This window comes from Thamnophis elegans, chromosome 17, assembly GCF_009769535.1.
Source record: "Thamnophis elegans isolate rThaEle1 chromosome 17, rThaEle1.pri, whole genome shotgun sequence".
In the NCBI taxonomy this organism is placed as follows: Eukaryota; Metazoa; Chordata; class Lepidosauria; order Squamata; family Colubridae; genus Thamnophis; species Thamnophis elegans.
In genome coordinates, this window is record NC_045557.1 from 11,430,014 (window position 1) to 11,444,178 (window position 14,165).

Consider the following 14,165-nt stretch of genomic DNA (forward strand, 5'->3'; position numbering starts at 1 on the left):
CCCTAGAGTTGGGAACAACTAGCTTATATGTGCGAGGGGAACCTTTAAATTTATATCTTAAAACGGCCACAGATGAGGAACACTGGAACTTCTATAATAATTCCCAAATTGCAATGCATTGTGCAAAAATGTTGGTAACGTTAATATTTTAATACTAAACTCCTCCCCAAAGTAGGTTGGGCTACAGGGAACCCCACCCCTTCAAGACCTCCCGTGCTTTCAATTCTTCCTTACCTGCTGTAATTTTCCTTTAAGGACTCCAAAGTCTCTTCCCATTTTCTTTCCAGATCTTGTTGAGTTGATACAGATTTGGAGTCCAAAACAGGAATTTGGGGTGGCTGCTGCTCCCGAGAAGACCTTGCATGAGAACAAAAACTCATTTACTATCTCCTATACTACCTCCTCTTACAATACTATCTCCTCCTATAGTACCACCTCTTACAATACTAGACAACACAGCATCAACAGTAGAGATCTTCAAGTTGCTAGGTTCCGTGGCACGACAAAACCGTGGTCCACTAAAGCGCGCCCGATTAAAGCGCGTACCTGACGTCATCAGCAGCGCGACAAATACGACCGCGGAGAAAAAAGGGCGCTTTAAAAAGCGCTTTTAAAGCAAGCCGATTCACGTAAAGGTAAGGGTTAGGTTTAGGGTTAGGGTTAGGTTTAGGGTTACGTTAAGCGTTAGGGTTAGGTTTAGGGTTAGGTTAAGGGTTAGCGTTAGGTTAAGGGTTAGGTTTAGGGTTAGGTTGAGGGTTAGGTTAAGGGTTAGGTTTAGGGTTAGGTTTAGGGTTAGGTTTGGGGGGGTTAGGTTTAGATTTACGCGTTAATTTTAACTTCACCGCTCACAGTGTGCTGTTTTCGTCGCGCTGTGATGACGTCACGTACGCGCTTACCTAACATCAAAAACCTCATCAAAAAAGCACAACAAAGAATGTTCTTTCTGTGCCAACTCAGAAAGCTCAAACTGCCCAAAGAGCTGCTGATTCAGTTCTACAGAGGAAGGATTGAGTCTGTCCTCTGCACCTCCCTAACTGTCTGGTTTGGCTCTGCAACCCAACAAGACAGACGGAGACTTCAGAAGAGAATCAGAACTGCAGAAAAAACCATGGCTGCCAACCTATCTTCCATTGGGGACCTGCACACTGCAGGAGTCAAAAAGAGGGCTGGGGAAATATCTACAGACCCTTCGCATCCTGGACATCAATTGTTTCAACTCCTACCCTCAAAACGATGCTATAGGGCTCTGCACACCAGAGCAACTAGACACAAGGACAGTTTTTTCCCAAATGCCATCACTCTGCTAAACAAATAATTCCCTTGCCACTGTCAAATTATTTACTAAGATTGTATTACTATTATTATGAAAATTACAAGCCATCATCCTGCCTCTTAAATTTCAATGGGAAGTTGAGAACCACGAGAGTATCAACGCATAAAATCGGGAAATATGAAATTTAGAGATTGATTAACTGTAGCTTTTTAACAAACAACTCAGTCACGATTGCTCCAGTATCCCAAATCCCGTCCTTCAAATTTATGAAAGTTGTTTTCCTTTGAAAAATAGATTGATCACCATCATCGTACACGGAATATGGAATAATTGACAACATAACTATTTACATGGTCTCTGGTCAGTGACTGGAGTAAACCTGATTTGATTTGATCAATATTTATAAGGCCACTTCATATGAGGCTGCAGGGGGCATACAAGTATTAAAATCCAAACAATAAACCAACACCCCCCCCACACCCCATCACAGGTAATCCTCTATTTATGACCACAAGACAGCTCAGGAATACAGTTGTAAGTCAAGCTGGTCATTAAGCAAGTCACTATATCACTGTGTTTGATTTTACAATCTTTTTTGTTGTTGTTGCATTGTTAAGCAAATCCGTTGAACGCAATTGTGTGATTTTTGCTGGAAACTGGAAGTACAGGTAGTTCTCAAGTTACAAGCCTTAGTAAGGCAACACCTAGAGTACTTCAGTTTTGGTCCCTACACAATGTAAAAAAGATGTTGAGACTCTAGAAAGAGGGCAGAGAAGGGCAACCAGGATGATGAGGGGACTGGAGGCTCAAACATACGATGAACGGTTGCAGGAACTGGGCCTGGCTAGTCCAGGGAAGAGAAGGACCAGAGGCAGAAGAGCATCTTCCAATATTTGAGGGGCTGCCCCAGAGAGGAGGAAGGGGGTCAAGCTATTCTCCAAAGCCCCCGAAGGCCAGAGAAGGAAGAATGGAGGGAAACTGACCAAGGAGAGCTTCAACCTGGAAATAAGGAGGAATTTCCTGACAATCAACCCATGGAAGAGAAGTTGCCTTCGGAAGTTGTGGGAGCTTCATCCCTGGAGGCTTCCAAGAAGAGAGTGGACTGTCCCCTGTCAAAAATGGCACAGGGTCTTCTGCTTGGAAGTGGGGTTGGACTAGATGACCTACAAGCTCCCTTTCTAACTCTGTTAATCTGAATCTGATATTCATGCAACCATTTATTTCGTGACCATTCAAAGTTACAAATAGCAATGGGGGAAAAAGCGACATGACCAGTTTTCAAATTTATGACGGTTGCAGAGTCCCAGGGTCATGTGATCGCCATCCGTCACCTTTCCAGTTGGTTTCTGGCAAGCAAAGTCAATGGGGGAAGCCTGATTCTCTTAACGACAGCATGATTCACTTAACAACTGTGGCAAAAAAAAGTCATAAAAGAGGGTGAAACTTATCTAACAACTGCCAGAGCAGATGCTTTGGGCTCCATCGTGGTCGTAACTCAAGGACTACCTCAAAGTGCTAATTTTCAGGAAAAAGCTCCCAAATTGTGGTCACAGGGACTCTGGGATTCTGCAAATGACCATCAATGCAGGTTAGTTGCCTAGCGCCCAAAATGCCATCATGTGACTCGGGTACCTGCAGCCATCGGGACTTTGAATCTGGGTCATATGTAGCTGTTCTGACCCCCCTCGTTCCACACCAAAGCACACTCTGAGCCAAAGATACTTTACGGAATTTATTCACAGACAGACAGGTCCTTGGCAGCAAACCGGCACAAGCTGGGGCAGCAATCCAGCACAGATAAGCCATGGCAGCAATCCAGCCTGCCAAGCTCACACTAATGTTCTCCAACATTCGTTCCTGCGTTGACTTCTGCAAGAGGGGCATGTGCACAAGCAGTCCTTTTTATAGTCTGGAGGGTAGCCTAATGACCACCAGCTGAGTGCAATTACTTCCTGTAACTGTGCAACTGTTCCTGACGCCTATTAGCTCTCCGGTGCCGGGCATCCAGGAACAACTCACTGCTGGCCTCCGGCTCACTCTCCCTTGTCTCCTCCCCACTGGCCCAAGGCTCAGGCACCTCCTGGTGGAGCCTCTCTGTGCCCTGCTCGGAGTCAGAACCCTGTCCAGGGTCCCCCACATCCTCCAGAGCCAACTCATAGGGCCCCTCGCTGTCGGAGTCTGGTGGCAGCTCCAACGGCTCCTGCTGGGCCACAGCATGTAGCTATGGGGAAGGCCTGCTGTAACTTTGAATGGTCATTAATTGACCGGTTGTAAATCAACATTAAAACAACATATATGTTTTTTTGTCTTTTAATGACCCAGTAATCTCTTGGATTGGGGCGGAGTCTGGGCAACTGAATGGAGTTAAGTGTTTACTGGCCGGATGCCCTTCCTGTTGCCAATGAGAAGTTTTGTTCAGCACAGATAGTTTCACATTGTACCCAGAGAGATAAAAATCTGCCTCTACCTAGGATCGAACTGACAACCTCCTGATTGTGAGGCGAGAGCAACACTTCTAGGCCACCGCACCGCTCATTAAACCAACGTAATCTAGAAATGAAAATGCAAAATATACACTATGGTTCAAATTGAAGCACCAGAAGGCAGCTCCGAAGTAAATACCCCCAAGTGAGTAACCAAATATTAACTCACAATTTAATTTAATCTAATCTAATTTAATAATTTAATTTAATTTAATTTAATTATTTAATTTATATTTTTTAACTGCCTACCTCTGCTTAGAAGAGCCATTTCTAAAAGAGATGCAGAATACCAGAATAACAGAATTGGTGGGGACCTTGGAGGTCCTCTAGTCCAACCCCCTGCTTGAGCAGGAAATTTTATGTCAGTGTCCCTACAAGGATGCAGGCCTTACTCACCTGGACAGTTTTGGGTTCACTTCGACCAGAAGTTCCTAAAAGAGCAAAAGGATAAATATATATTTCAATTTTCACTCTTCACCTCCTTCAAAAAAAAAGGCAAAGGATCAGCCCTTAAGCCTCGGATAAATTAGAAACGGATCTCAAAGGAGACTGGATCTAAAATGATTTCCACTGTCAGCCAATCTTTATGGCTGATTCCAAAACTAGGGCTTTCTGGATAGGATCTTCTTTCCTGCAATTTGGTTTGGCAATTTGGTTTCTTGGTTTCTTGAGTGGCAATAACGATGACAGAAAAGCCATACCTGCTGGGAACTATAGGAACTGAAATCCGACATGTCCACTAGGCACCAGGTTGAAAATGGGGGTTGTTGTACATCTTTAATGTGGATTTTCATGTCTTTGCAAGAGAGTCACAAAAGTGTGTTTAGCTCTAGTAGCTTTTCATCCGTTAATTATTCTTACACCCCACTTATTCTTTAAGATGACTAGACATTCCCTCCAATCATAATGTTATTATGATGGTCAAGGCACAGTGAGCCAAGAGCTGGGTTAAAGTAAAATGGGATTTTTGAGCCCAGGTACATCCATATTTTTCTCCTGGTGTTTTTCCCCTCCTGATGCCAAATTTCAAAAAGGAAAGCAAGGATCAGAGTATCCCAAAACAGAAATCAAAATGAAGAACTATTCAAATAAAAGGATAAAAAGAGAGGGGGGGAGGGAGGGAGAGAGGAAGGGAGGAAGGGGTTGAGGGAGGGAGAAGGAAGGAAAGAAGGAAGGAAGGAAGGAAGGAAAAGAAAGACAGGAAGGAAGAAAAAGAAAGAAAGAAAGAAAGACAGGAAGGAAGGAAAAGAAAGAAAGACAGGAAGGAAGACAGGAAGGAAGGAAAAGAAAGAAAGGAAGGAAGGAAGGAAAAGAAAGAAAGAAAGAAAGACAGGAAGGAAGGAAGAAAGGAAGGAAAAGAAAGAAAGACAGGAAGGAAGGAAGAAAGGAAGGAAAAGAAAGAAAGACAGGAAGGAAGGAAGGAAGACATGTGGACTACAATTCCCAGAATTCCCCAACTACCAGGCTTTAACACGTGGACTACAACTCCCAGAATTCCCCAGCCAGCATGCTTTAAAACACATAGATTACAACTCCCAGAATTCCCCAGCCTGCTCCATGCCAGCTGGGGAATTCTGGGAATTGAGGTCCATACATCATAGAGTTGTCAAGGTTGAGAAACACCGAATTAGACAAGGGATTGAATCCCTGAAACACAATTTTGAAGGAGGGTCAAATTCACCATCCTGATCACTACGTTAATGATGGAGAGACTGGAGTCCCTCCCGCAAAGACAAACCACAGGTCGTCTTCTCCTTCTTCAGGATGTGGAGGACCTGGGCCAGGTGGCCAGAGAGTCTCTTTGTTTTGAGAAAAAGCCGGGTACCTTATGCAGCATCTGACTCTTCCCAGCCACGGTCCTTGACCATTCTTTACCATCCGACTTCTCTGCTCCTCGGGACACCATCTCCTCCGCTTTCTTGAAGGGCCGTTCTTGAGCTGTGAGCTTCAGAACATGCTCCGATGCTCCTTCACCATCCTTCCTCGCTCCACAAGGTTCTTCCAACAGCTCGGGCAGTTTGGCCAGGAAAGGAGCAAAGAGACCCGACTCGGAGCTGCTGCTGGTCTCATCTGGAATCCTGACAGGTTGGGCATTTCCCTGGGGCTGGTTGGGGCAGATGGAGGTGGCATCTCCCTTGGCTTTGGACGGCCCGACTCTTTTCCTCTTGGACAAGGACATTTTCCCTTCGTTTTTCTCCAGCAGGCACTCCGACGACATAGACTTGCTGCTGGGCGCTCTGTTGGTTGGAGAAGACCCTCGGGACTTCCAACCCAGGGACATAAGATTTGAAGGGCTCATGATTTGTTGGGTGACTTCATTGAGGAACTCCGAAAAGCGCAGCTTGTCTTCTATCCGTCTGTTTTCTCCTAGGATGAGGGACTTCTTGGGGAGGTTCAGATCCAAGCTTTTCGGAGAGGAGGGCTTCTCCTGCTGCTCCTGCTGGCATCTCCTGGGCTTCGGAGCCACCAGAGGCTTTGTTCCCGTTGGCTGTTCGGTGATGGCCTCGCTGGATCTGGTCTTCCACAAGCGGCCATCCTCTTCCACCAACCCATTTCCCAAGACAACCTGGCTGAGAGGATGCCGGACGGTCTTGGAGGGCTGCTGCACAGCTGGAATCTCAATCTCTTCCCCAAAGGCTGGACCATGCATGGTCTTGTAGAAGTTCTGCTCCAGGACTTCAGCTTGTCCCACCTGCGGCTGGAGCCCCGGGTGGCCCTGAGGTGAATCGCCTGTCCCCACACCTCTGACAAACGGGGTGAAGGACCCACCCAGCCTCCTGTTCTCCCGGGCGGGGTGGGAGGATGCGCCCTCCACGGCGACCTCCCTACCAGGTCCAGTTGGAGAAGAATGATACTGAGAAGGCACCATGCGCAGTGCTTCCTTTTCAAGCCGGGCTTCTAGAGACCACATGGCTGACGAGGTGGATGTGGACGAGCTGGAGGAGTGGATGGAGAAGCGGTCATCCAGGCTCTCCATTTGCAGGGGCAAATACACCCTCTCCTTGCGTCGCTCGGGCTGCTGCACCGGCGTAAAGAACTTCTCAAGAACCTGGAGCTTCCCAGCCGGAACGCCGCTGCCACCATTCTCCTCTGACCAGTGGGTTGGGTTGAATGCCGCCACCTGCTCTTTCTTCTCCAGCTTTGGCCGGATGGTTGAGATACTCATCTTGAGCAACGGATGCCTCTCTGCTCCTGACCACGTCTTCCCTGTTTATTTAGCCGGAGCCAGGCGATTTAGTGGAGCAGAAATGGGACATGTCAATACAATCAGCCTTGGACGTTTGATTGAACTAATAGAGGTTGACCGGAGCATGTGTTGCGCCTCTAAAACCAGGTTTCATAAGCAGATTCCTCTGTTGCCATTGAGGGCAGGACAAGAAGTGACGGGTGGAAACTCAGGAAGGAGAGAAGCAACCTAGAACTAAGGAGGAATTTCCTGACAGTTAGAACAATTAATCAGTGGAACAACTTGCCTCCAGAAGTTGTGAAGTCTCCAACACTGGAAGTTTTTAAGAAGAGGCTGGACAACCATTTGTCTGAAGTGGTGTGTAGAGTTTCCTGTCTAAGCAGGGGGTTGGACTGGACGACCTCCAAGGTCCCAACTCTGTTATTTTATTCGATTGTATTCTATTCTATTCCTATTCTATTCAGAATCCTATTCTCTATTGTTCCATTCTTATTCTATTATTGTATTCTATTTTCTATCCTATTCTAATTCTACTCCATTATTCTTAATTCTATTATTCTATTCAGAATCCTATTCTAATTCTGTTCTATTATTCTATTCTTATTCTATTATTCTTTCTATTCTATTCTATTTATTATTCTATTCGATTCCTATTCTATTCAGAATCCTATTCTATTCTAACCCTATTATTCTATTCTTATTCTATTCTTTCTATTCTATTCATTTTATTCTATTTATTATTCTATTCTATCCTATTTCTATTCTATTCTGCTCTATTCTTTCTATTTATTATTCTGTTCTATTCTATCCTATTTCTATTCTGTTCTGTCCTATTCTATTTTTTCTATTTATTATTCTATTCTGTCCTATTCTATTTCTATTCTATTCTTTCTATTTATCATTCTATTCCATTCTATCCTATTTCTATTCTGTTCTGCTGTTCTATTCTATTTATTATTCTATCCTATTTCTATTCTATTCTGTCCTGTCCTATTCTAGTCTTTCTAGTTATTATTCTATTCTATTCTATTTCTATTCTATTCTGTTCTATTTTATTCTATTCTTTCTATTTATTATTCTATTCTGTCTTATCCTATTCTATTCTTTCTAGTTATTATTCTATTCTATTCTGTCCTGTCCTATTCTATTATTTCTAGTTATTATTCTATTCTGTTCTGTCCTGTCCTGTCCTATTCTATTCTTTCTAGTTATTATTCTATTCTATTCTGTTCTGTTCTGTCCTGTCCTATTCTATTCTTTCTAGTTATTATTCTATTCTATTCTATTCTATTTCTATTCTATTTTATTCTATTCTTTCTATTTATTATTCTATTCTATTCTGTCCTATCCTATCCTATGCTATTCTGAGTTCTCCGTGGTGACCTAGAAGGGTGTTTTACACAGCTTTAGCTGGGGCAAAAAGCATCTGGTCCCAGGAAATTGTGCGAACTGTGCCACCCGCTTGGATTCTAGGAATATATTTATACAATTTAGAGATCTGGATGGCTTATGCTTGAAAAACAAACAACAATAGATCTAATAAACAAAACAGCTGGCTGGGGAATTCTGGGAATTGAAGTTCAGACATCGCAAGGGGGCCGGCCGTAGTTGCCCACCCCTACTTTAGAGCAATACTTGTCGACCGTGGGCACTTTTAAGGGGTGTGTGTTGAAATCCACACATTTTTACAGCTTGGGGCTTGCGACTATAATCGCGGGTTACCTTTTGATTGAGATGTCCCAGGCCTCGTACTTTGCAAACCGTGTCCCAAAGCTGCATTTTTCAAAAGGCAAGTAAACATTTTAAATGTCTGTGGAGATTCTCAGTCATCCAGCCTTTTTTTTCAAGACGCAACTGGACTTTCTGGTTTTTTTTCTGAAGACATTTCACTTCTCATCCAAGAAGCTTCTTCAGCTCTGACCGGATGGTGGGAAACGGAAGGATTTATAGTCCTTGCAGACAGCTGGCCATTTGCATCCTTTGAGAGGGTCGTTGAGGCCACTTGGGGGTTTATGTGTATCCTCAGATAAACGGATCCTTCACACCCCATTTGCACCACTCAGATGACCTTTAGGACACAGACAAACCTCCAAGTGGCCTCAATGACCCTCTAAAAGGATGCAAATGACCAGCTGTCCGCAAGGAATATAAATCCTTCCCTTCCCCACCACTCGGTCAGAAGTGAAGAAGTTGCTTGGATGAGAAGCGAAACATATTTTAAAAAGACACAAATAAACCTCCAAGTGGCCTCAGTGACTCTCTCATAGGATGCAAATGACCAGCTGTCTGCAAGGAGGATCAATCCTTCCCTTCCTCACCATCCAGTCAGAACTGAAGAAACTTCTTGGATGAGAAGCAAAACGTCTTCAAAGAAGACACAAATAAATCTCCAAGTGGCTTCAAGGGACCCTCTAAAAGGATGCAAATGACCAGCTGTCTGCAAGGAGGATAAATCCTTCCCTTCCCCACCATCCAGTCAGAGCTGAAGAAGCTTCTTGGTTGAGAAGCGAAATGTCTTTAAAGAAGACACAGACAAACCTCTCCAAGTGGCCTCAATGACCCTCTAAAAGGATGCAAATGACCAGCTATCCGCAAGGAATATAAATCCTTCCCTTCCCCACCATCCAAGTCAGAGCTGAAGAAGCTTCTTGGTTTTTATTTTATAGACATAAGCACATCAACAGAAACAAACACATAAAAACAACATAGGAACAATAAGTTCCATCGTATATCATACAGCAGTTCTGAATTGGTTTCTTTGCAGTTAGTGTTTTCCCATCTATACATTTCTATCTTGCATTCAAGCTTCTTGGATGAGAAACGAAACGTATTTAAAGAAGACACAAACCTCCAAGTGGCCTCAACGACCCTCTAAAAGGATGCAAATAACCAGCTGTCCGCAAGGAATATAAATCCTTCTCTTCCCCACCATCCAGTCGGAGCTGAAGAAGCTTCTTGGATGAGAAGGGAAACCTCTTTTAAAGAAGACACAAATCAACACCCAAGTGGCCTCAACGACTGTCTAAAAGGACGCAAATGACCAGCTGTCTGCAAGGAGTCTCAATCCTTCTAATCGCCACCATCTGAAGAACTGAAGAAGCTTTTTGGATGAGAAGCGAAATGTCTTGCCTCTGGAAAAAAAGGCACCTTTGGGTTAAATATTTTCAAGGACAAAAAAACAAGGAAGCCCAGTTACCTTTTGAAAAGCACCTTTGGGACAACCATGACCTGAATGATTGAGGATCTCCACAGACATTGGTAAACTCTGGCTTATCCTTGGGTGGGTGGTATAACCCCAGGCCATTGTCACTTAGTTCATAAACTAGGGTTTAGCAATCCAGGTTAAGCAGACTGAATTCACATTTTCTTCAAACTCTGCTGAGCTGAGCAATCAGACCAATAAATTGCGTCAAGAAGATGCTTTAATGATTTAACAACGGTAGAAGAGGAACATGGCCTGTGGCTTGGATCATAAAACTGAGCAAATTCCACCCCGAGATTCGATAACAAAGATGAGAGATTAGATAAAACAAGATTGCCTAACATTGGCCGCATGAAGATGTGTGTGGACTTCAATTCCCAGAGTTCCCTCTGCTCCAAACATTCTCCATGCTGGCTGGGGAATTCTGGGAGTTGAAGTCCACACATCTTTAAATGGTTCAAGTTGAAAATCACTACTAAAATCACTTTGTCATCTTACTCTCATCCATCCGTCCATCCTCTTTGCAATTCAAATTTGAATCAGAATGGAGCTGGAAGAGGACTTGGAGGTCTATAAAGTAAGGCTACATCTAGAACCGAGGTGGCGCAGTGGTTAAATGCAGCACTGCAGGCTACTTCAGCTGACTGCAGTTCTGCAGTTTGGCTGTTCAAATCTCACCGGCTCAGGGTTGACTCAGCCTTTCATCCTCCCGAGGTGGGTAAAATGAGGACCCGGATTGTTGTTGGGGGCAATATGCTGACTCTGTAAACCAGTGGTCTCCAACCTTGGCAACTTTAAGACCTGTGGACTTCAACTCCCAGAGTTCCTCAGCCAGCAAAGCTTTGCTGGCTGAGGAACTCTGGGAGTTGAAGTCCACAGGTCTTAAAGTTGCCAAGGTTGGAGACCACTGCTGTAAACCACTTAGAGAGGGCTGAAAGCCTTATGAAGCGGTATATAAGTCTAACTGCTATTGCTATTGCTATAGAACCCTGCACCCAGTTTTGGTCCCGACTATAAAAAAGATGTTGAGAGTCTAGAAAAAATGCAGAGAAGAGCAACCAGGATGATGAGGGGACTGGAGGCTAAAACATACGATGAACAGTTGCAGGAACTGGGCCTGGCTAGTCCATGGAACAGAAGTTGCCTTCAGAAGTTGTGGGAGCTTCATCACTGGAAGCTTTCAAGAAGAGAATGGACTGCCCTCTGTCAGAAATGGAGTAGGGTCTCCTGCTTGAACAGGGGGGTTGGACTAGATGACCTACAAGGTCCCTTCCAACTCTGTTAATTTGTTCTCTGGAGGTCTCCTAACCCAGCCCCCTGCTCAAGCAAGAGATCCAACACCATGTCAGGCGAGTGATTGTTCAGTCCCGTCTAAAAAAAACCTCCAGCGTGGAAGTCTTCGCTTGCGATTCACAAGCAAAATGTGTACAAGCGGGTTGTGGGTGTGTGTGCAAGCCACATCTGGACAGTTACATAAAGGCATATCCCTGGGAGCGCTTTTGCATGTGTGTTTCAAAGCAAACTGTTTAACAATACAAAATTGTATATTGACCCATTGTGCCGCACGGGAGGGAAAAATCAATCCCGGGATTAGATCACACTTCCCGACGTATGAAAGCAAATTTGGTGCAGTCTTCCGTAAAGTCAGCTGGGCCTTCGCCAAGGGTCTCAGGCCCCTCTACCCCTCTTTTTCCCCCGAGCCCTGATCGGCCAAGAGAACTTCAGTTCGGAAACATGGAAGACCCCCTTCCAAGGGGTGACCCCCGCCCCAAGATCAACAGCCTGGTCACTGACATTGTGGGACTTAAGTGGGTGGGAAACCTTAGAACTGTTTGCCAGATATATACACTGACTTATGGCCATTTTTCACACTTACAACCCTTGCGGCCTCTCCATGATCAAAAGTCAGACGCTGGGCAACTGGGTCGTCTTTACGACAGTTGTGGTTGTTGTGACCTAGGCTTCCTGGTACAATTAGGTTGCAAAGCCCTCCTTTTATTTCAAAGGCTGTGAATTATATTCATTTGCAGCCCTGAATGAGTCACAAGTAGTTTGTAAAGAGTCCTACAGAAGGCTGCCAAAGTCTTTCCGGATATGGCTGATAAGCACCCACCTTTATCTCCCCTGAAACACTGCCAAAGACTTAAATTAGCAATTAACGTATTTTTCAGAGTATAAGACACACCTTCTTCCCTCAAGAGGCTGAAAATCTGGGTGTTTCTTATACACTGAATCCTGAAACTCCGCCCCTTCACCAAAATGGCCATGCATAGCTTTTAGAAGGCTTTCAGAGAGTTCCTGGGGGCTGCAGAGGGCAGAATTGAGGGGAAAACAGCCTGTTTTCCCCCACTCCCCGCAGCATTTTATAAGCTTCCTAAAGGCTATCAATTCCTTCTTTGACAAAAAACAGCCCATTTTTTAACCACCACCCCACTCCCCAGGAGCACTCTACAAGCCTCCTAAGGGCTATTCATGCCCTTTGGGGGGGGGTGTAACAGACCCTTTTTCGCAAAAAATGGGCTGTTTTGGAGAGATTTATAGAGTACAAAAACTTTTTTAAAAATTTTTTCCTCTTCAAAACCTTGCTGTGTCTTATACTCCGGTGTCTCTTATACTCTGAACAATACGGTAGCTTGGCAAGGCCACAGGGAGCAGAGAGTCAAAACAGAGCTTCAGAAGAAAAACTGATCAGCATGAACCAAGTTGCTTCCTGCAAAAGCTCACATGCCTTTTTTCCACCTTTATGTCCTATGGGAGGGGACAATCTCCTCCAAACCTTGTTTTAACTGTTCTTGCCTTCTGGCAGCTCTTGCATGCACACACTGGGAACAGGCTCCCCCTGTTCCTCTGCCTTGCTGGTATCCAACTCTGGAGGCTCCGGAGGCAGCAGATAACTCCCAGATGGCCCTGGCCCACTCTCTGCCTCCGACGCAGAATCCTCATCCAAGCCTTTCCCAGACTCCAGGACTGGCCCATGTTGCTCCCCAACCTCCTCGCTGTGCAACTCTGCTGTGAGCTCCGCAGGCTGCCAGAGGACCCCAAAACTGGTGGCCCAAGGAACAAACTCTAGTTGGAAAAAAACATGCCTTTTTTAAAACATAGATAGACTTTGATTTATGACCACAATCGAGCCCAACATTTCTGCTGCTAAACAAGTCAAGTGGTTAAGTGAATTTTTGCCTCGTTTTACAACTTTTCTTGGCAGGTTTTCTTTTTCTTTTACGAATCCCTGCAGTTAAGTGAATGACACAGTCGTTAAGTGAAACCTGGCTTCTCCATTGACTTTGCTTGTCAGAAGGTCGCTGTCAGCATTCCAAATATCATGCAGAATTAAATCAGAGTTCAAGACACAGCTATCCTTAAAACTCCAATTTAATAAGACAGACATGTTAGCACATCTGTGGAAAACCCCAAATCTAAAAGCTTCCTGGGATTCCACCCAGTTGAAAGTTCATAATCTTATCCCCACCCATAAATCCACCACATGGTCCAATCTTCTTCGCCCATGCTGGCATCTCCACCCAGCTGGCTCCGGTCAGGTGCAGAGGTGCGGAGACAAAAGATGACCTTGGGCTTCTAGAAAAGAATGACAACAACACATTCCACAATTCTACTCCTTTCTGTTCCCCCCTCCCAACTACTACCCCAATGAAAAGGCACAGTGAAATAAAAGAGTATGTGGCAGGCCAAAGATCCTAAAAGGAATATAACTGCAGGCCTGACAGTCGCAACAGAGGATCACACAACCCCGGGACACTACAGCCATCATAAATATGAGTCAGTTGCCCAAAGCATCTGAACTTGAATCACACGACCAAGGGGATGCTATGGCGGTTGTAAGAAAGCTAGTCTAAGTTCCTGTTTTCAGTGCTGTTGTAACTTTGAACAGATTAACAGAGTTGGATGGGACCTTGTAGGTCATCTAGTCCAACCTCCCTCACGCCCAAGCAGGAGACCCTACACCATTCCTGACAGATGGCAGTCCAGTCTCTTCTTCAACGCTTCCAGGTATGAAGCTCC